We start from the raw sequence: 19,901 nt of genomic DNA, 5'->3' as shown, positions 1-19,901 counted from the left end.
AGGGCCGGACAGGGCATCATCATCATCATCACCACCAGCATGCTCTTCATCATCATCTTAACGGGCTGGTGTGAAACTACAGAAATGCCCCACACACACACACACTCACACACACACACACACTCACTCACACACACACACACACTCACACACACACACACACACACACGCACACACAGACGAGTGTTGTCTGCAGAGAAGCTGGGAAGCTGCGGCCGGTGGGAGCCGGGGTTGAGAGCAGAGAGCGGCGGCTGCTCCAGCCTGCACTCAGCTGCTCTGCAGACTCAGGAGCAATGTGCGCACTGTGCCAGCGGAAAGCTTTTGTCTCCTCTCAGTTTCTCCCGCTGCCTCAGCCGGGACCCGGCGCCGCTCCGCCGCCGGCTGGAGGCGATTTCAGCTTTCTGTGTGTGTGAATGATGCGATGCAGCGGCAGAGGCTTCAGCAGAGGTGGCTGGGCCTGGTCCAGAGACACCGATGAGCCCCTGCATCCCCCTGAACGAGGGCGAGGCCGGGGGGTGGGGTGGGGAGGGGTGAGGGGTGGGGGGGGGGCGTCCATCATCACTCTTTGTGGCATTTCCTCACTTAGAAATGGTGCAAGAGGTGGTAATGAAATGTCTGTTGAAATACTGAATGTTAAAGTGAAATGAAATAAGATTTTTAGGAAGACCAACACATGATGAATTCATAAACAAGCTGCAGTTGTTTGCACATGTGAGCCTCTTAAAGCTCCATCCAGTCTAAAGGCAGATGTCCATGTGTTTGTGATTATAAAGCAGGTCTAGGTTCTATATTAATACTGTGAAAGTATCAAAGCCTCAGTCCACAGAGAAATGCACACAGCCTGTATTCAGAAACTGAGCCTTAAAACCAGCCGTCAGGACTTCTGCAACTTTGTGATGTCACAACAAAGTCCCCGCCCTCAGCCCCGCCCACCTGGACCCACCATCCAACCTTTACAGGATTTGGTTTCTCTGAGTGTTAACCTGAAATCTGCTATATTTTTATCGGATCACTTAGAAAACAGTCAGCCAATCAGAGGAGAGACTCAGATCCTCTCTTCTGATTGGCTGACTGACCTAGAGCTCCAGAGAGAAGCCTGAGAGAGGAGATGTAAAACTACACTGAGATGGTTTTTGGTTCTTAAAACCACAAATATATCTTCTGATGGAGATCAACACTTCAGATAAAACAGTGGAGAAGTAAGAAAAAAAGAAGTTGGATAATAAAGTTGCAAAATAAAATAGTTTCTCAATCCTCCAAATATGGAAATCCTTTTTTTCCAGTGGAAGTTGTTGTTTTTGATAAATGCTGTGTTGCAGCCGAGGACTTAATTGTGCACACATTTGTACAAAGACACGTCATGCACTTTATAGTATGTCCGAGAAGAGTCGGCTTGAGGGCGGCTGGACGAGGTTGTAGATGCTTGCAGACGCTTTATTCTGAAGGTGTTCAAATCCAAAGGCTCAGTAAGACGTCTGTGAAGACCCTCAGTCATCCAGGTCACTGGGTTGTGTTTGACGTGAGCCAAAATATTGTATAAAAATAATTTGATTGTTGATTTAATCAGTTTATCATTGGCTGTCCTGCACTGCAGCACATGAATACTGAGTCACTGCCAACCAGGAATTCCTGGATGCTGGACTTTCCCAGCAGCTCGTGAACCCAGGACAGGAATGTTATTGGTGAATTAAGTGATGTCAGAGAAAAGGAAAGAGTGCCATGGGGATTTTATGGGGCTGTTAAGTTGGTTTGGTGTTGCTGCCAGCGTCTCCTTCATCTGTCTTTCCTGTTTGTGTGTGACAGACATTAAAATGAGTTTATTCAGTTTCAGATGCTGTTTCACTTTTAGGAGTTAATGAAGCGGGTAGAAGCCATTAGAGGAGGTCATGTTTGACTTTGAAGGTTTCCAGTTAAACTGTAACCTGTTGTCCTTGATCGGGATTCAGCACAGTAGCAGTGTCACAGAGCGTTTGGTAAAGGCCTTTTCCAATCAGAGACAAACATATTTCGATATGCTGTGATCAGCTGACCGAGGAGTGTGACCTCCAGGAGTCGGCTCAGATTTCAGGCCCTGTTTTGAGCTGTTTGTCACCATTTAACTATGAAATGTGAACCTGTGCCATCTGCTGCTGGTCATTAGGCTAAATGAGGTCAGATCGCCTTGAATGCTCGCACCGTGGTTCTGCTTTCAGTCTGTAGCCATCCTGGTTTGAGGGGGGGGTTGGTTTCAGTTCGCAGTTTTGGTTCTAGATATTTAATAATAACATCAGCATGAGTGATAACAACTGACCTTCAGTCAGTGTCGTAAGCACACAACATCTTAGGGGCCTCTCTGCCTCTGGGGGCCCTGGATAAACTATTTAAACAACACCCCTGATTCTGTTTGTTCCCAGTATCACCTCATTTCCAAAGGTTTAAGATGGAAACTATCCAGAGATTAAAACAAATAAGCTCTGGGTGAATTATTGGACTGAAATAAAAGCTTCTCACATGTTAGTATTTGTGGCCTTTAACGGTTTTATGTGATAGTTCACTGCGTATGTTTATCATGAAACTGGTCGACACAGTTTCCTGTTACAAACAATTAATTGGGAAAATAATCAGCAGATTAATTGATTAATTGCTTTACCATAAATAAAACCTTCAGAAAATGCTCCATGATTTTATAACAGTAAAACCAACAATTCTGGGGATTGGGAGTGAAAATAACAAATGATACATATGAGGGCTGCTGTACCAAAATTTGGGTTCAAACAAATACATTTAGGGGCCACTGTGACAGAACTGAGGACTTATCAGACTGGCCTATGTTTGCTTTTGCTCCTTTTCAAGACCAGTGCCAATATATGATAAAACCTTTTTATACCTTTTTGAAATGAGGAATCTGAAGATTTCTTTCTACCAAACTCTTTTTTGAATTAAATAAAATGAGCCTGATGTAACAAAGCAGCAGGAAAAGAACGTATTTCAGTCAGCACTTGTTTTGTGGTTCAACATCGAGTCCTGAGGAAAAACTTCTGTAAAACTGTTAAGTCTTTTTGTGTGAACGGGACCAGCCCTTTAAATATAAACGCTGAATCAAAGCTACACCATTGGTCGGCTGGGTAAGTGTTTCCTCATTGGTTCTATCACTTCTACATCTTTTAATATTGTCCGGTTACAAACGAGGTCATAGGTCGTCTGTCAGCAGGTTGTTATGACCCAGAGTTAGGTTTTGTTGGCAGGCGACATCGTCAGCAGGAGGTTGGGGTGGATGGATGAATATGACACAGGAGAGCGGTGTTCGATTCCCATGTGACAGTAGCAGTTTATGTTGTTTCTATTATCCATGACCGTTTGTTGTTATTGTTGTAACCATGACAACAAGGTCCAGTACACCTGCCACCACCAGAGCGCTATTTCAGGAGACACTGTCAAATTGGAGGGTTGTTCAGGTTTGAGGACTGGTTTGATGATTGGTTGGAGGATTGGTTGGAGGACTGGTTGGAGAAGCAAACAGATAGAAGTTTCTTTGTTTTGGTTTGGACTTCAGTCTTTACCGGACGTCAGGGTTGTCAGAGACAGGAGGATGAAGTCCTGGACTGGTTCCATCCCTGTTGCTGCTCATGTTTGCGTCCTGACGTCTGACAGCGATCTCTCCGGGGATGAAGCCGTCTCCATTAACTGCTCGTTAAGTTGTTGATCTCTGCAGGAAATGATGCTTTTTCCACTCGCACGTCTCCGTGGGCTTCGACCTGTGAGAGTGTGAATATGGCGCCTCGTCCCTGTTCATGTGAGTGAGAGCTGTCAGCATCGACCTCAAGGTTCATGTGTGTTTATGGTGGGTGGTGGACGTGGTGGAGCAGGGAGATGATGCACTGGGCCTCAGGCCTGCCCCCGTTTTTCACACTTGATGAGATTTGAACAAAGGCAGAGACTTCCAAACACGGCTGACCCCAAACAACATGGGACCCCCCCAAACAGCCCCCACCCCCTCTGTCCTAATCTGTCCATCTTCTGTATCCACGTATCTGTGAGAGAAGATCTTCTGTGTTGTTTTATTAATAGAAAATATTTTGTATCTGTGTCAGGGAGGAAACTCAAATCACACATGTCCTGATTTGACCAGTGATTCAAACAGAACTGTGACGAGCTCGTTGACGGCTCTTTTCTCCTGGTTCGACCAATCAGAGCTTTGTAGGCGGGATTAACAATCACCACCAAGAAACAGAGATATGGCCACAACAATGAAGTGAAACAAATTCAGAGCTGCAGTTATTAGTAGAAACATTGATTAGTTGATAGACAACAACAATTTCAATAATGATTCATTCAGTTTTTAATTAAAATGCAGAAATTTAAACCGTCAGCTCCTCAAATGTGAATATTTGAGTTTTTCAACAGTAAATTCAATATTTCTAGGTTTAGGACTTTTACACCAACTGTGATGTAGATTTTCACTGTTTTCTTGACTCTATTACAAACCAAACAACTGATCACAGATATAATTAAGAGGAGGATTGATTGATAATGAAAGTAAAGATTAGTTGATCAGTCGTCAGGTTTGTGTGTAGCTGATGAAAAAATAGGAAAAATATTCAAAACTAAAATAAGAAATCCTGAAAATAATTTGTGGATCAGTGAAATGTTTATTTCTTTGCTCATGGTCGAACTTGAACAGGTTTCTGATGAGAGATTAAAGCTGAAACAGTAAATTCAGCTATCACCTTGCAGCTGTATCAGTTCATGGTCCCAGTCGCTCTGATGTGAGGATTTGCTTCTATTTTGTGTATAAAACCACAGTAAACTGAATATTGTTAGAAACTGTGATCAACATGTGGTTTACAGACTAAACGATCAATCAATAACTTCACTGATAATCAGTAAAATCTCCAGCGTAAATGTCTCCTGTAATCTGGGGAAACCACTGGCAGAAGTAATAATATTCATTTGTACTTTAGTTTGTCTTCTTCATTTCCACAAGTTCTTCATCGTCTTCATCCTCGCTTCCTGCCTCGTGGTTCGAGGTTTGAGTCGTCTGTGCAGCAGCAGGACGCCGTTTCTTCTGCAGAGGTTTGTTCATTAATTACACGACGTCCTCACATCACAGCCGTCCCCAGTGAACAGGCCTCGTCTCTGCCTCGCTCGCTCACACATCCACCGCCGTGTGATCCCGCTCGTCGCTCAGCCTCTCTCCGTCGCCCGCGCCCGGCTCGGCCCTCGTCACGCCGTTAGCTGTGCTGTTGAAGTGATAACAAGCAGGAAGGATCCAGATGACGGATGAGTCGCTGAAGATCTTCCTGCGCTGATGAGAGGGAGAACGATCCCGACGAGGTTTTCCTCCTGCTCAGTCATGAATCTGTCAGACGAAGGAGGACGAAGGAAATCTGCCAAATGAGTCTGAAAATGAGGCTGGTTGGTGTTTTCAGGGCTGTTTTTATGCCTGTAGAGAGAGAGAGAGAGAGAGAGAGAGAGAGAGAGAGAGAGAGAGAGAGACATGCAGTGAACCAGGGACGTGCTGCTCAGGCCTCATTAGGCCCATATGGTCCCAAGTGTCGACCCACCGTGACGTCACCCACTGGTTTATAAGCTGCTGTTTTCAAGCCTCCAGTTTGTAATCTGTCCGCCGCCATCTTGGTTTTTGGAAAGCAGGAGAAACTTGGAGGAGAAGGTGGAGCTGAGGAGGAGAGAGGGGTGGAGCTGACCTGCTCTGTCCTCTATCCTGATTGTCAGGTCAGTCTGTCAGTCACACGGTAGCCCCGCCCTAATGCATCCCCAGCTTTATGGACTATTTTCCTCTAAATGGAGCATAATATAAAAAATTAACATCATGTTGTGTTGAAGAAGACTTGAAACTAGAGACTGAGACATAAACTCATCAGGAAAACGTTTACTGAGGTAATGAATCAGTGAGAAGTGGATACATTTTCCCATAGACTTCAATACATCAGACTTCTCTTTACAACCAGTGGAGTCGCCCCCTGATGGTCAGTAGAGAGAATAAAGGTTTAAGGCTCTTCAGGAGTCTACGTCCAGATTTATAAAGAGTCTGTTATTCTTATTAATCGTTTGATGGAGGAATGTTGCTCAAACTTGTTTTCAATCAGGCATGAAAACGAGGTCACAGGTCGTCTGTCAGCAGGTTACTGTGACCCAGAGTTAGGTTTTGTTGCTAGGCGACATCTGGTGGTTGTAGTAATGATGACAGGAGCAAAGGGAAAAGTGCGGTGACGTAGTTTATAGAGCGACAGAGTCCACGTCAGGTGGAGGTTGGGGTGGATGGATGAATATGACACAGGAGAGCGGTGTTCGATTCCCATGTGACAGGAGCAGCTTATGTTGTTTCTATTATCCATGACCGTTCGTTGTTATTATTGTAACCATGACAACAAAGGTCGTGTACAGAGACGCTCCTCTGGGTCGTATCAGAGGTGGGTGGTCAGGTTGGAGGTCTGGTTGGTGTAAACCTTGGTTTTACACCAACCAGCAGTGTTTGTAGATATGAGGACCTGAAGCTTGGACCATGTTGTTCACCTTGTTGACCTCGTGCTGTCTGCTGAACTGGCTCCTATTGGCTCGTTTTGCAGCAGGAAGCAGCAACAATGACATCATGTTTGAAATATGAAGAACAGCTCAGTTACTGTGAACCAGCTTTGAAAAGTGTTGGAGCTTTTACACTGAAGAGACTGAGCGACATCAGGTGGAGGTGATGGATGGCCGCCACAGTCTGGTCTTTGATGTTACATTCACACCAGCGCGGCTGCATTCAAACGTCAGCATTAAGCCGGGATCCACTTCACAGCCTCTTTATTTCACTGGGTGCCTGAAGCAGAGCGGCGGCTCCTGAACCTCTCGTCAGAGCTGCAGTGAAAAGGCCGCGCAGCGAATCAGGCTTCTCCAATATCAAACAATCCACCGACCTTCAGGAATGCAGAGCGCTCTGTGGCTGCTGATTGGCCGGCGGCTGCTGTCATATGACCCTTTGACCCCCCCCCCCTCCAGCTGTTCGAGGAGGCCATTACCTGAAGAGTCACCTCTGCCGGGCTGACAGAAGCAGATGGTGGAGAGAGTCGGTGAACTCGGAGTCATGTTTGATTAGCTGAGGCCCCGGGACACAGTGCCCTGCAGACCGGGGACAGTTCCGGATGTTTCTGAACCCTGACACACCTGGATCTGTGTCTTCCTGCTCACTCTCAGCTTGTTTGTTTAGCTGACGAGAAGCTGCACTCGGGGTCAGTCACCCAGAGGAGCTCTGAAGCTCCTGGCTGTGGACTGTCACTCATAAAGAGGGGGGGCTCTCAGTCTGCTCACTGGTTTCATGAGGATGAAAATGTGTCACAAGCTTCCGTCACCAGATCCTAGACTCCGGGGGGTCTCCTAAATGCATCACATGCAGACTAGTGGTGGACGCTACAATTTACAGATGCTCCCTGAATGCCTCACATCCTTGCAATAGGTGGAGGTTAGTTTCAGCACACACTGAGGGGGGGTTGGGGGCAGCAGCAGCGCAGTGTACAGCGTCTTTATTGGAGGTTAAAGGGGGTTTGTAGTTGTCATTGCATAATGTGCCAATATGAGGGGCCATTGGGGGCCCCTTTTCCCGCTGGGGCCCCAAGTATTTGGCTGGTTTGCCCCTCCTGCCTCTGGTCGCAGTCATATGTTTCTGGATATTTCTGCAGTGGAGACGTCAACATGAAAACGTCTTGTTTTGGTCTCAGTCAAAATCAATGGGTGATTAATAATTGATCAATCATCTGATGTTTGCAGCTGAATATTAACTGTAGATTAAAGCAGCTTCAGACACTAAGGAAAACACAGCAGGGATTTTAACACACACACACACACACACACACACACACACACACACACACACACACTGTTCCCAGCAGGTCAGGAACCTAACAGGAAGTCTGCTCAGACCGATTGGATGTGTTCAGGTTTGACCTCTGACCTCTCAGATGTGTCCTGTCGTCCGTCTCTCTCTCTCCCTCAGAACAGAGTCAGTGGAACAACATGTAAAACAGGTTTTTACTTTCATCACATCGTGTCTGTCAAACTCACTCAGACATCAACTGCTGTCTTCCTCTTCTATCCTCTTCCTGCCGTTAGTCTACTGCTTCTTCATACTGTGTGTCTTCAGTTCAGATTAGTTTGGCTACAATTAGCATCAAATGATTTATCAATAATTTTTTTAATCTCCTTTTATCTATAAAAACGTCTGTGAAAAACAGAGCAGATGTTCTGATTTCTGAATCCTGTAATTTTGAGATTGAAATGATGAGGACGGTTTGTCTGTATCATGATACAGGACGTTCATTACTAAACAAAGAGGTTTGTATAAAGGTCGGTCGTATTTATTGTTGGATATTGGCTCATGATCCTTTCACAGCAGCCACTCAGCTTAAATCTCAAACATCTTAAATGACTCGAGAGAAAACGTCGGTGCTCACAGATTCTGAAGGTGTCTGAGGAGTTTTGTGAAGATGAATTTTATTGATTGTGTAGTTGTGAGACAGTCATGAAAGAGCCAGTGTTAAAAATCCACTGCAGATTTTTGTAAAGTTAATTATTAGTGTTTATTGACTCTCTCTCTCTTAACTCAGTGTCATTGTCCATTTTGCTCAAATCCATTTCCTTCTGTAGGAACGTCTTCTTTTATCTGGAGTGAGATGTGATGACTGCTGCACTGGGATCAGTGTAAATAAACCATGTCACTGACAGCAGTCAACAGAGCACATAGATCTGGAAGTAAAAAAAACAGGTTAACGACAGGTGAATAAAACACACAGAGAAACTCGTCTCTGCTTCTCTCCCTCGTCTCCGTCACAGGAAGATTTAAAACAGACGAAATCTGAAGGGAAATCAGTTCGTTCCAGTGGATCTGCTGTGATTGGTGGATAATAATCTGAGTGGCTCTTTTACATAGGGATCAACTGAAGCAAACGTTGACATGGTATTTGTGTTGTTGACGAGAATCTGTGACAATTAATCAGTTAATTGATTTGTCGATTGACAGAAAAATGTTCAGCAACTATTTTGATAATCGATGAATCGTTTTGATTTTAGTTCCTGGGATGTGAATATTTCCTTAGTCTCTAATATTAAATATAAAACCTTTGGGTTGTGACTGTTTCTGTTCATTTTTCAGCAGAATTACACAAAAACTACTGAACTGATTTGCACCTGGTTGGGGACGGTCCAGATCCAGATCCAGATCCAGATCCAGATCCAGATCCAGATCCAGATCCAGATCATTTCCTATAAATTAGCATTATTCTCTCTGAAGTCTGGTTTATGTGTTTGTCGGAGGTCTGTGCTCTCTGAATGTCCTTCCAGCCCCTCCACCTCCTCCACCCTCCAGTTCTCTTTCATTCAAAAATAAACAACCTTCCCTCTCCATCACACCCTCCTCCTCCTCCTCCTCCTCCTCTCTTGGCTCAGCTCCATAATGGGGTTGTAACCTCCAGTAAATATCCTGGAGAAAGGTGAGAGCGGGTTTGGATGGTGGCCGGTGTCGGGCCGAGGTCGGTGTCATGATGAGGAATGAGGAGGGTGACGTTACATCAGTCCAGACCAATCAGAGCTGGACGCTCCTCGGTCTTTACAGCGATGAAGATTTATTCTGATGTTTTCCTCGGCAGACACTTGACATATGGAGGGAAAGTTAACCCACTGACACTGAAAAACAAACTTTATTGGTATGGTTAGCATCCTCACTGACGCCAGCGACCACACTCAGCTGTGATTTAGGATGATTGGTTAGGAAGTGTGCAGATCAGCTGTGGACAGTTTCACTGGTTTCCACGTTCAGAGGAAAATAAATCATGAGAACTGAAATACTGTTGATAAAGAGAGGCAGTTTTTCACTGGTTTGTGAACCTTTCACCTCCATCGTGTCACAGTTTCAGCAGAAACCTCTTGAGTCCAAACAGTGTCTCTTTGGATCTGTTGTTATTAATATTATTAATTTGTGATTTGGGTGAACTGACCCTGTAAATGTGTTTCCTGTGGGGAAAGATGACTGGAAATCTACATCTGTCTTTGACAATCTCACTTGCAGTGCTTGATTTTCTTGGAGCTTTTAAACACATCACAGCAGAGAAAAAAACTCCATCTGCTGATGAAGACCATGAGATGCAGCTGAAAGCTTAGAAAAACCTTACAGTTGGACTGTGGGCTGAGATTTTCTTTTTGGCTGGTGAGTGTGTGTGTGGGTGTGTGTGTGTGTGTGTGTCCTGGGTCTGGTCCTGGACCTGCAGGGTCATTAAAGCGTCAAACTGCTGCTGTGTTCAGGACTGAGGGTGTTTGGACCTCAGAGACATATGAGCTGAGATGATGAATTCAAGGCACCGTGTCAGAATGACTTGCCTCAGGCAGTTTCGGGCGTGGGGGGTGGAGGGAGGGGGGTAACTCCCCCGAAGGCAACAAATAATGAAGGTTTTCTGTTTTTATTGTACAGTGTGGAGCTGGTGACCGATGCAGCAGACTGCACTGAGAATTAATTTTCATCCAGAGCTTGTTAATTTTTGATTTTTGACAGTATCCTGGGTTTTGAAGTAACCAGCAGAGTCTCTGTTCAGATCAAACCGGCTCTGATCCCAGTGGTGGATGTTTTCAGAGGGCGCCGCCTCCAACCAGGTCTAGATAAGATATAATGAGTTGTATTCTGGTAGAACTAAAGGTCAGTGTTTTTCTTCCCCTGGCACATATCTACTGATCTGCTGACTCCAAACTGTCCTGTAATATTTTTGAATTTATCTCCATTCTCATTGGACAACAAACACTTCTTCTGAAAATGATGCTCATATCGACCACTGTGCATTAGCAAATGCATTTTGTTGGAAATATAATGAGGTTGAAATTTGTGATTTTAAAGGTGCTATATGTAAGTTTCTTTTGCTATCACTACATAGCCAATGTTAGCATTAACACCACATTAATACCAAATACCTGTAAAATTGACTTTTCCATCAGCCTCAGCTGCTTATTAGCAAATGTTAGCATGCTAACATGCTAAACTCTGATGATGAGCATGGTAAACTCTCTACCTGCTGAACATCAGCATGTTAATGTTGGCACTGTGAGCATGTTAGCATGTTGTCATTAGCATTTAGCTCAAAGCAGTTGTGTCCTAACTACAGCCTCAGTTAGGACACACATTACATTAAAACAGAGGAAGTTGTCACACACAGTCGTCACAGGGAAAAAGGTTCATGATTTGTTTGCAACTCATCCATGAAAATCTATAACAGCCAGTTGAGCCAAAAGCCACTGTTTTGTTAAATGAGCAGCGCTAAACCCACTTCATAAAAATGTTGAGTCAGTGAAGTGCAATGAAGCCGAGTGTCAGGTTGTCGTTTTGCTGCTGCAGTCAAAGGTTCTGAGTTCAACAAGACAGCGCTGTGGTGAAAGAGTCTGCAGTTGTAACCTTGAGCTTTTTCAGATTTTTTTTCTCCTGAGTGAATCACTTGCTCTCTGCCCTCGCAGTTTCATAGCAGGAGGGAGAGAAGAAGAAGGAGAGCGAGATTAAATTGGCCAGAAAAGAGCTTCGCTTCCACACAGAGAACACATTTAAATTCAGAGCAAAGTTACAGGACTCAATCCTTTCTGCAGAAAGAAAGCAAGAAGAAATAATGTTAAAGTGAGTCCTTATTACTTTATACAGAGATATAAGCTTTGGACATGCAGCTGTCTGTCTAAATAGTCTATAACTGTCAAACCAGATTCAACTTGCAATTATATCAGCTGAAGACAAGGTGCTCATTAGTCCCAGACCAATGAATGAAGGAGGAGGCTCTGACAAACATTTCCCACAGTCATGTGGCTGCTAATCTTCCAAACTGCCTCTCAGGCGTCAGCGGACTCAGGTGATAGTCTTGTTGTTTTCTGACGGACGAGTTGCATCAAGTGTTCATGGTGAAATTCGTTTGTGTCCACTCTCTGAACTGCAGGTCACATGACTCACACTGGACTCAGTAAACAGAGGTTCATGCTCTGTCAGGTGTAGCGCTGTCACACCTGGTCACAGCTGATGTTTGATTATTTTTCCTAAAAGAAAAACAGGTTCGAACCATTTCAGTATCTATTTATGTGCATAATGTCCACAATAGGACGAACCAACACAATGAGAGACGTAGTTACTTGTACAATTGCTCATTCAGGTGCATATCTTTGAGATGTGCTGGAATGGTGAGCTAGGCTAACTTTAGCTTACATAGCTGGCGTGTAACTTTAAATAGTGGAGGTCAGTCTCTCAGACTGGACCGGAGGCAGCTTGGTTTCAGGTCGTCCGTCCGTCCCATTGTTGGGGACACGATATCTCAGTAACGCCGTGAGGGGACATTAATTTGGTCTCAAGGATGAACTGATTCGATGAAAGAAATTTGGCTCAAACGTTCACCTGGACTCACCTGGAGACAGAACCTGTTGACCTGTGAACACCAGACGTTGTTAGGCTGATCGTCATCTCTGCAGCTCGGAGCTGGAAGCGTCACTTTTCTTTGTGAAAAAATAAAAACAGCACGAGTCAGATTTAGATGAACCGGCTGTTGAAGTTAATCAAGACATCTGCCAAGTGTAGTACGCTACACACATGATCACAAACACACACAGTTCACACTGACAGACTGCAGTCAAACATTACGTCAGTTAGACAGAAAAACTCTGTGACTGCTGCAGCAACATTAAGTCTCCTGGACTCAGTTTTCGCTCTGAGGTTGGACAAAAAGCACAGACCTGTCCGACCTTTATTCAAACACGTAGTGACGGACGCTCAGGCCAGGTGTGTGTCTGCAGCCGCGCTGTCCTCCGGTCTGCTCCGTCTCTTTGTCCGCTGTCAGTCATGCGTTGTGGAGCCTGAAGCTGTGTCTCAGGCTGATTCATCCACACTGAGAGAAGAAGAGAAAATTGTGGGATGGCTCTTCGAGGTGAATGAAAGCTGTGATTACAAGTGGTTTTTAAATTGATTCTCCAGTGTGTGACGCTCTGAATGGTTGTGTGTGAGTGTCGAGGTTGAACAAGCCTCGCCGTCTGACAGACTCAAGGCTGCTGGAGAAAAGACTCAAGTGACTGTTCTTTAATTCTCAGCTGTTGATCTTTTCAGGTTTCTCACCCTGATGTGTCTTTTTGCTGCCAGATGTTGGCAGCTGTGTCCTGTGGTGGTCATGGTCTCACTGTGGCCTCTGAACATGTGCTCATCACCGTATGTGTTTGAGCCTTGATGAAATCTGCTTCTCGGTCTCATTTCCTGACGTAGTGAAGTTGTGATTTGATCACATTTGGATGATTAAACTGAAGACTTTTGTTTTACTTGGATATTTTTACTGTGATTCACAAAACCTGAGGAGTGAGTGATGACAAAAGGCAAAAGGTGCCAAGTGCAACAAGACGCTGTGATCACATGGTGTGTGGATTAATGTACCCTGGCTGCTCGTCTCAACTCTGATCCTGCAGAACAACCTCCACCTGCAGTGGTTCTGGTTCTGTTCAGACTCTGATCCTGGTTCAGGTTGGGGAAGGATCCTGGTCTGGTTTAGAACAGAACAGGTTCACTGTTGCCTCAATCTAACCACAGGCAGGACTGTGGATGAAAACTCTGGTTTCTGGTGTGACAGTCCTGGGCTCTGTTCACCCTTTAGCATGATTAGCATGTTAGCCACCTCATGTAACTGGGGAAACAGTTACTTGTATATGAACGAGACAGGGCTGGGCTGACACGTGACACGGGAGAAAATGTGGGATCACTGCATCCACTCTACAACGTTTCAGTTTTAAACTTCTCTCTTCTTCTCTGGTTCCTCCTCCATCCACTCTCCTCCATAGTCCTCAGCCCCTCAAACAGAGACTTTCAGAAACTGGACCCGTTTTGGTCTAAAAGCTCCAGGGTTGTGTTGCAGTGTAGACGGACACAAACAGAGACCTTTGGAAACGATGATGTGGCTCCTGATTGGCTCTTATCAGCCTGGACTACCAGTGGTGAAACAACACGGATGATGGATTACAGGTGTTACTGACCTTGATGCTTGCTCAGCGCACCTGAATGGTCATGTGATTGAAGTTTTCAGGTGTGTTGGTGTGGGCGGAGCCTGAATCTGTCTGATACAGTGGAACCTGGCTTGGCAGCTGTTTCACAGTTCACAGGTACATGTTGTCAATGCACACGTTGTTGTGACATCATGAGGAGGCTCTGGAGCAGGGCTGTAGTCACTCAGCTGCTGCTGGTGACTCCGTGGCCCTTTAAACCCCTTTGTCTCCTCTTTTATTGAATAAAAGTCCATCAGACGTCTGAGTCTCTGACTGGATCCAGATTGGAAGTCGATGTAGTTCGGTCTCCGTCCCCTGTGACCGGGCCCCTCCCCCGAGCTCTGGGCTGAAGGTAATTGTTTCTTAAACCAGTTAACCTTTAACTGGAAGTGTACTGAGAGACGTTGAGAGTAAATGTGTCTTACTGAGGACGCTGTCTCTGTCTCTGTCCCTGCAGCTTTTATTCTGGAGGCTGCAGCTGATTTGTTATTTGCACTTCATCTATCTTCTTCATCCATCTTCCTCCAAATCCTCCTCTTCATCGCTCCGTTTCTTCTCAGTTTTCCGACGCCTCCTCACTTTTGATCTCTCCTCCCTTTGTCCTCACCCCCTCCCCTCCCATTTCTGCCTTTTACAAAAACAAAAACTCACAGATTGTCTCTCTCTGTCTCTGCGTAAACAATGGACGCAGGGACGGAGGCCAGTGTTTGTCCTCTGTGGACGTCTGAGTCACACCGACACTGCCTGGGACAGAGACAGAAACATCACCATTATCTGTGTGTGTGTGTGTGTGTGTGTGTGTGATTGTTCTCGGTTTTTTTGGATGCAAGCTCATGAGTGAGTGCAGCAGCACCACCGTGTAGTGTGTGTGTGTGTGTGTGTGTGTGTGTGTGTCTGTTGTCCTGTCTGGACCTTCATCTCAAAGTCAAACCACAAACCTCTCACAGACAAACGCTGCTCCGTCTCTACAGTGATAATTATACTAATATTCTAAGGATCATTATTATTGTTATAACTGAAGATTTGGTTTTAGTCCTTCGACAACATGTTGACCACACTTTAATGTTCACACAGACATCGCTGGGTGTGTTGTGTTGAGCCCTGAACACACCTCTGCTAATTATACTGAGAGACTGACGACAGGTGCATCAGTTTACTGAGCTTTTCATCAGGGAATCAAATAAAAAAATCCAATAAAAATCCAAAAACCTCAGATTTTTATTTTAGGATTGATATAATTTATAATTTTATTATTTTGTTTGGATGTTTGTGCTGTGTTGCACAACTCCAGGAGCTTTCAGCTTCATCTCAGTGAACATCCACTGTCAAAAGCTCCAGGAGAACTAGTTCTGTAAGTGGACCTTGAGTGAACATTCACGCTCAGCTGTGTGGATCTGAAACTAAACCTGGAGGATGTTAAAAAAAAAAACAACCCACTGTAGTGAAAACTGTGTAACCGATGTTTTAACAGCAGATCAGTGACTTTAATTCTGTGTGAAGAAATGAAGAAATACACGACTGAGCTGAAGAAACGAGAAGTAAAAGCAGAAGTGCAGACCGAGGGCGGGGGGGGGGGGATTTGGGAGAGGATAGAAACTGAGACTAGGAGCTAAAGAGGTCAGAGGAGGGAGGTGTAAATACTGGAGTAATGTTGACAAGAGGCCAGATGAGACGCAGCGAGTGAGCGAGTGTGAGGACGAGTTACAGGCAGTGAACACATCAGTGTTTTGATGAAAGGATCCAGAAACGTCTGCAGTTTATTCTCATCCTCACAGGATCGTCTCCACTCACAGCTGCTCGGTTTGGTTTCATGTAAAGACTGTATTTTCTACAGTGTGGACGGTGTTTGTCCCCTCAGCTGCTTTTCTCTGTGGCAGGTTAAATAAACCTGTTGAATCTTTAAATCAGCTGTTTAACGAGTTAATCAGTCAAACGTGTTGAGAGGCTTCTCTGTTTTTAAGACTCAACATCTCAGAGCAACAATTTTTAATAAAAAGAAGTTTTGGTTTTGAGTTTCTACTGAACTAGTGACATTCTCCAGTGGATTTGGTTCCTGTTTTGGTTTAATTCTGTGATTTATTGTCTCAATAGTTTCTAATCAGTCCAGGTTTAACTGTGAACAGGCTGCTGTGTCTCACACAGTCAGGGTTTGGCTGAAGAACAAACACCACCTGATGGGAATAATCTGAGATACTTATTTGATATATAAGACGTGTACCAGCCTCCATCGTTTCCTTTCCTTCATGTTAGAACTAAATATTCTGGGAGAATTTTAATTCTGTTTCTGCCGTTTCTAACGAAGTTAATTTACTTAGTTTAGTTTCATCCGGTGGATATTTAGTCAAACAAGGTAACCAGAGCTAAACTGATGATATGATTTGCAGTGAAAATGAACTAAACTCTGAAATTTGCTTTGAGCAAAAGTTGTTGTAGTTTGATCGTCTGATTAGACCTGATTACCAACACATTACCGTCAATATGTGGCTGTGACATCACATCATCAAGGAACTTTAAAGGTCCCATCCAGTCTAAAGGTAGATGTCCATGTGTTTGTGATTATAAAGCAGGTCTAGGTTCTATATTAATACTGTGAAAGTATCAAAGTCTCAGTCCACAGAGAAATGCACACAGCCTGTATTCAGAAACTGAGCCTTAAAACCAGCCGTCAGGACTTCTGGAACTTTGTGATGTCACAACAAAGCAGTCACCGCCCTCATGCCCCAAGCCCCGCCCACTTTCTGAGGATATCATTACTGCCAATGACCATCACAAATAATCTTCATATGTCCACTGAGAAATCATAGAAAAAACACATTTCCTCTTAATTGCAGAACTTGCCTGAGATTGATCCGGGTTCCTCGGGTCTTCAGGTTCACAGAGGGTCATTGACAGATGTCTCTACATCTGTGGGTTCACTGCAAACAGGAGCTCGTCAGAGCTAATCCTGCTGCTTTTAATTGAGCCAATATATCAATAAAATGTTTGAATCTTCTTGAGCACAAGCAAAAAAAAAGGACTTCCTCCTCTCAGACTTCCTTCATGTCATCAATCAGCACTGACGCCCAGATGATGATCGTCTGAGGCTCATCACACAAACACTGACACGTTTATTCTCCAACTGTAAAACTCACCAGTGGATAAAACAAAGGGATCCTTGTCAGAACTCCAGCATGGTTTGGCTTTCAGTACATACAGTGCTATATCCTCTGTGGCCCTTTTTAAATGAGCTCAGACCACGAACTGAATCTTTACCAGCCCAGTCCAGTCTGGTGAGGGATTCAGGGACCAGAGGATTCTGGTTGTGAAGGTTTAACGGCCAAATCTCTCTGCAAGGAAAGAAAATCTGCTGAAACCTCTCACCCCTGGCTGTGAAGATTAGACTGGGATTTTCTGGTCTGGCTCAGGGACGGCGTCTTCATGATGTTCAGGCCTCTGTCCTGGGAGACCGAACCCTTCAGTCCAGAGGAATTTACTGTCAGTAAATGAGAAATATTATCTGTGTCTCTCCTCCGGTCGGGCCACATGAAGCTGGACCAGCTCAGAGGAATGTGAACTGTATGAGTCTGAGACGTCTGAGGGTTTCAAGCAGCTGTAATGTAAACTGTCTACGTGGAAAAGACACACCTTCTTCTTCTTCTTCTTCCTCTGGTCAACTGACAACAGAAATATCTCCTCCCCTGCTCACAGTCACAAAATGTTTCTGTGCTCCAAAAGTCAACATCATCAAGATCTCAGCAGTTCATCAGGCTCAATTCATCAAACTGATGGCAGCAGCTTTTCAGGTGTGTGTGTGTGTGTGTGTGTGTGTGTGTGTGTGTGTGTGTGTGTGTGTGTGTTTTGGCCTATGTCTGACCTTCAGCGAGGAGCCGTCCCAGCTGCCGAGTGACCACAGTGAATCAGTGAGTGGAAGTGGAGGAACAGTGTGATCCAGATGTGGATCATTCACAGAGAGCCGAGCCGTCCTCGTGTGTTTGGTTGTTACTGTCCTGTGAGGACCTGAATCGAAACCACAGCCAGTGCATGGTGGGAGTGACGTGAGGTGTCAGAGTCATAACTTTATTAAATATCTTTAGATTCAGGGTGATTTACACTTCATTATAATCAGATAAACGTCCATGAACCTGCAGAAGCTGCCTGAGAACGACCAGGTCACAGTGATGCAGCGGCAGTCGTCTGTACGTCCACGTGTCTCTGTGAAGGATCTGATCAGAGATCAGTCAGCAGGATCCACACAGTCAGACTCAGTGAATCCTGTACTGTACCAGCTGGATCCTCAATGTTATAATTCCTGCGCCTCCACAGTGAGGGTGATGATTACTGTAGTCAACAGGAAGGACGGCCAAAACTACCAAAATAAGACTCAACTTTCTCTTAAGCAAACACTCCTTTGATAGCTGAGGAATGATAAGCAGCTTTTCTCTCTCTCTTTCTCTCACTCCCTCTCTCTCTCTCTCTCTGATGATGACGTTATCTCTCTCGCCCTCCCCCCTCTCTGCTCCTCTCTCCAGCCTTTGACCACAAATTGCTGCTGTTTAACCAGGGAAGAAGAAGAAAAATGGCCTTACATGGGCACAACAGTTAACCAGCCTTGTTTTGATCGGAAAGCTTTTGCCCCCCCCCCTCCCCCGCCCCTCCCCCCTTCCGCAGAGTCCACCTATCACACTCTGATCAGTTCCTGGAAGAGAAGTGTGTGTGTGTGTGTGTGTGTGTGTGTGTGCAGGCTGCTGACTGAGCAGCCTGTGTTAACAATTACGCCGCAGAGCTGTTTATTTTCCGTGATCGCTCTTGAACTGCGGCGATAACGACAGACAAGGTGGTTCTGTTTATTGTGATCGTTTTTCATTGACGTCCTAATTTTTTTTTCCTGTAACTTAGTCGTCGTCTTCATTTCTGCTTCAGCTGAGAGAGACGAGGTTTGATGACGAGGATCACAGATACGATTTTATGTTGAAATCACAGAGATGGGCGGAGCCTCTGTGATGTCACCTTCAGGTTTCTGAAGTTTGGAGTGAGCTGCTACACCGTCGCCATCTTGGCAGTGCCTGACTCCGCCCCTAACTCCCAGATAATCCAAATATGGTCAAAGAGGTGGGGCATGTGTGGAGGGAGACTTTGGTGCACGTTGATGTGTGTCAATACGATCACCCACCTGTCACTCAAAGAGGCCACACCCTCAATTCTCCATCACTTCAGTTTGTTTCTGCTGTAAAGACATTTGAACATGGGAGTCTGTGGGGACTGACTCACTGCTGGAGCCAGACTCTAGTGGTTGTTAGAGGAACTGCAGCTTCTAGCTTTGCTTTTCAGCTGCAGTGGTATTGATATTGGTAATTGGTCTAAACTGTGTTATATTCATTTATTGCTGAAATAGAAACTAATGATAATAATACTAAAATTAATCAATGAAGCAGAAAATCTAGAACCAGAGAACGTTTGTTTGGTATTTTTCTCTCTTAAATTTCTCAGACAATTAATTGATGATCAAAATAGTTGCTGTGGATTGACGAGTTTATTGATCAACTACTTGCTGCAGCACTGTTGTAAGTGATTTCACTGACCTGAGGAGAAGCTCCTGCCTTTAGATCCATGAATTATTTAAACATTGAAGTGATTCACTCAGATTCCTTTTCCTGTTTCTGTCCAATGAGCAGATTATACATTTGTATTTAACAAATATTGATGCATGAAATGAAAGGAAAATGGTCCAGATTCAGTCATATCAGGACACCGAGCAGCAGGTGGGAACAGTAGGAAACACTTTCAAATACAGCATCTGATAAAAACAGAGATTAAATCCTTGTTAAACACAAACACACAGTTTCATGACGTTTTAACACTTGTGTTGTCGACTGAAACGAGAGAACCGGCAGCTGTGTGGGTGTGAACCTGAGAGCTGGCTG

The 19,901-nt window shown here is 44.7% G+C and overlaps 1 protein-coding gene and 1 long non-coding RNA gene across 10 annotated transcripts in view; one reads left to right on the top strand and one right to left on the bottom strand.

Annotated features, from left to right (window-relative positions):
* The window catches only part of dbn1 (drebrin 1), a 94,504-nt gene that overhangs the window by 330 nt on the left and 74,273 nt on the right, over positions 1-19,901 (top strand). The window lies entirely within an intron of this gene.
* LOC139637291 (uncharacterized) lies at positions 7,685-18,381 on the bottom strand. 3 transcript variants are annotated; one of them, XR_011694575.1, is made up of 4 exons: positions 17,855-18,381; positions 12,715-12,866; positions 12,390-12,477; positions 7,685-12,027 (listed from the first exon to the last, which is right to left on the bottom strand). It is a non-coding gene; the product is annotated as an uncharacterized lncRNA (long non-coding RNA). The 3 variants fall into 3 exon arrangements; XR_011694576.1 differs by having other exon boundaries at positions 7,685-8,721; XR_011694574.1 differs by having other exon boundaries at positions 7,685-12,477.

Source organism: Trachinotus anak, unplaced genomic scaffold (assembly GCF_046630095.1).
Source record: "Trachinotus anak isolate AG129_WGS33_773 ecotype Australia unplaced genomic scaffold, CSIRO_AGI_Tana_v1 ptg000020l, whole genome shotgun sequence".
Lineage (NCBI taxonomy): Eukaryota > Metazoa > Chordata > Actinopteri > Carangiformes > Carangidae > Trachinotus > Trachinotus anak.
The sequence above is the reverse complement of the archived record's forward strand: the minus strand, read 5'-3'. Positions and strand labels throughout refer to the sequence as shown.